The 3,279-nt window shown below is 41.3% G+C and overlaps 1 non-coding gene across 1 annotated transcript; it reads left to right on the top strand.

The window, feature by feature from the left end:
• The first annotated feature begins 351 nt into the window (after positions 1 to 351).
• Positions 352 to 424, top strand: Trnak-uuu. The gene has a single exon. It is a non-coding gene; the product is annotated as a tRNA-Lys (tRNA).
• Positions 425 to 3,279: the final 2,855 nt, after the last annotated feature.

Raw genomic sequence — 3,279 nt, 5'->3', positions numbered from 1 at the left:
ACGCAATTGACGGTATATACTGAGCGCGAATAATCGAGCTTGATGCGAGAAAAATTAATTTTCTGCGGCTGCGTAACGGCATCTATCATGGAAAAGTGCGGTAGAACGTAGCTGGTGAAGTATACAAAAAAATAAAAAAATGAATGTTTTCACGTAATAAGTTATGTGGAAGAAAAAAGCGTATAAAAATTAAAAAATATTTTACAAAAAAAGGTAATAAACAATAAATTATATAACTATATATTATAAACAATGGATCATATAAATAAAAGGCTACATCACATATGTTATAAAACTTCAAAATTTTGCCTTCGTTTTTTTTATAAGTCATTGGGACCCGGATACTATAAGGCCCGGATAGCTCAGTCGGTAGAGCATCAGACTTTTAATCTGAGGGTCCAGGGTTCAAGTCCCTGTTCGGGCGTTTTTTTTGTTTTTTCATAGTCTCAAGTGATTTGAGTTTTTTATACATGGATACATCAAAAGTAGCATACATCTAGGAATAATTTTTAACCTTACAACTAAAATCTCTATGTACTTTCTTAAATAACATTGAGGAGCGCGTGTCGCGCTCCACCTGGAATTTACGGTAGGAACTAAATCGTGGAAATTCCCGCTATCGTGTGTACTCGAACGAAAGTCGGCAGCAGCACCAACAGCTTCGTATTATACGAGCTCGCAATCATAAAATGGCTCGATACGATGAACGCGCGCACATCCGTACAACGTCAACGGAGCTTTTTTCTCCCTAGAGATTCGCCAGGCGCGCAAGCTTGAGCTATAGCGCTCAAAATTCGCTCGAGAAGCGAGCAACAGCTTGATGAAGATGACGACGTGACACGTGCAAGCGCAACAAGCTCGCAATAGCTAGGATCTTTATTTCGAAGCTCAAAATCACTCTCAGCTTACGGCAGCATTAAGGCGCGCAAACTCTGTCGGCCGCAGTCGACTTCCTGAGCTTTTGCACGGGCTGTTGATCGACTTGAGAAATCTTTAGGCATACTCAACGTTCTCTCCAGCTGTTATTGAAGCGTGCTTGATTGACCTTGTGTCACAGATTCAACGATCTCGACGATCCCCAGTGAACTTCACGACACTAAATACAGCAATCCTTCACTGCTGGGTATTGTGAGAAAGAAAACAAATCCTATTGGGTAGAATGACTTGACAATCTATCACTGAAACGCTACATCTTCGAATCACCTGGCAGTCGTCTTTCTTGGCTCGCGGACAAAATTTAATGAAAATTGCCAGACAGATATGATCTTCGGCACTTACTTGGCCATCCCGACAAGTTCGTCACAGGAAGATAAATCGCTCTCTCCAATTCTCGCTGCGGCTACACGTGTCCTGTCGCCCTCAAGGCGTATTTTTCTAGTAACAAATTCATGTCTTTTTGTTATGATAAGTCCTCGACTTTATCCGTTATCCTTTTGAGGTCTTCCTCGCCGACAAAGCTTCTATCAATTTCCAGTTCTAAACCCTAAATGCGTCTGCTTTATAACCCTGTATTATGGTGACTCTCAAGCGAGTGATTAAAATGTAGAATCTAAAACCGAGAGATTATAACACATCCTGCCTCTCTTTCTCTCTCTCTCTCTCTCCCTCTTTCTCTCCCTCTCTCGACGTGGTATGCATCAGCGTACGGTCAGCTTTAGGCGCGCGCAATCCACGCCGATCTTTAAATGGCAGCTGCAGTGACGGTGATGGTGGTGGTAGTGGCGCGCAACTCACACACCCTCATATACCCACACGCACACACATATATCGTATCCGAGCCGTGCGGCGCTTTATCTCAACCGCACTCGAACGTACATAACGCGTTGCCGCTCGATGGGGATGCTGCTCTCGTCGTATAACGCCCACGCCCGAACGCGTGTATTTACGCGGTTAATATCGCATGACGATTAATTGGCGCGATATCCTCGCGCGCGCGCGTGTATATATAGGTGCGTGCGCGGGTGCGTGCAAGCTGTACAGCCACCTCCTCTCCCCCCGCAGCACGTTATAATGCGACACATAAACACACCGACTGCAGTATAGCCAGCGGATACTCCGTTATTTACTGCTAATTGTTTTTTATGAATTTCGAAATGCCGCGTATGGGTGAGAGGCTATTGCTGTTTGGTGCGTGCTCGGGTCGTTTTTTCTTACTTTACTGCTTCACGAGCAGGTATACGCGTGTGTGTATATTACCGATTATTTTTTGCCGTATATGGGCAAGTTGCGTGTAATTTAGCGTTGACGTTGCTTTTGAACAAGCTCCACGTAATAGAGATCTGGCCTGACAATGCACGTGGTTGACAGCGCCCTGAGTTTCGGCGGCTACCATAAGATTTAACATCGGAGCGCTAGCATCAGCTCGTCGGCACGTTATATCATCGATGTATTGATCCGATGTTCGTTTCGCTGTGTCGCGATCGTGTCTCGTATATAATTTTATACAAATAATATATAATATATTACGAGAGAGAAGCATACGCGTGTATTTTGTTCACATAATCATTGTTTCATAAGCAATCTATTGCTTTGCTGTGCGCCAGCGATAAGCATAAATCAAGTATTAGAAAATTTTTACGTATAAACGAGTGAATTTAAATTAAAACATCAAACTCCTTTGTCTCTTGAAGATGTAAATCTTTCGCAGATTCAGAATTAGAAGCAAGTCTGACTCGAAAGATTTCACACTGCAATTGCACTGCATGCCTACTTATCTACGAGGATACTAAATTGAAAATCTTTTACTTTGGATGATCGTGTGCTTTACACCAATAGATAATATTACTTTGCAGCCGCTAAGCAAATGCAATGTAAATCTGTATTGATTAGCGACACGATGATTACTTCACAGGTAAGCTTAACTCTAATTGCTTGAGTTTGGTGCATGTATGTTACAAACATTGAACGTTAAACAGGATCGGATGAAAAATATCGATGAATAGAGTTCACTAATTAATTCTAAATTTAGTCTAATTCTATTCTTCGAATCTTAAAAAATTCATCGAGTTTTAATAAATAATTCACAAATTGATGATTTATTAAAAACATGTTCAAAATGTTGAGATAATTAGCTTGAAAAATTACAATCAACTTATAAAATTTCAAGTCGATCCCATTTCAAAATCAGATATTCGAAACTCGTGCAGTAAGACCCTGTCTTACCCTATTAACGAGGCTTTATAAAACAAAATATCAAAACTCGAAAGAAGCTCGATTTCGAAGCACGGGCCTATTGTTATGGCATTATACAGCAGTTGATTTCCGGTAAATCTTTACAGC

Source organism: Trichogramma pretiosum, unplaced genomic scaffold (assembly GCF_000599845.2).
Source record: "Trichogramma pretiosum strain Unisexual culture from Peru unplaced genomic scaffold, Tpre_2.0 scaffold134, whole genome shotgun sequence".
NCBI lineage: Eukaryota > Metazoa > Arthropoda > Insecta > Hymenoptera > Trichogrammatidae > Trichogramma > Trichogramma pretiosum.
Note: the sequence above shows the minus strand (reverse complement) of the source record. Positions and strands in the feature narration are given on the sequence as shown.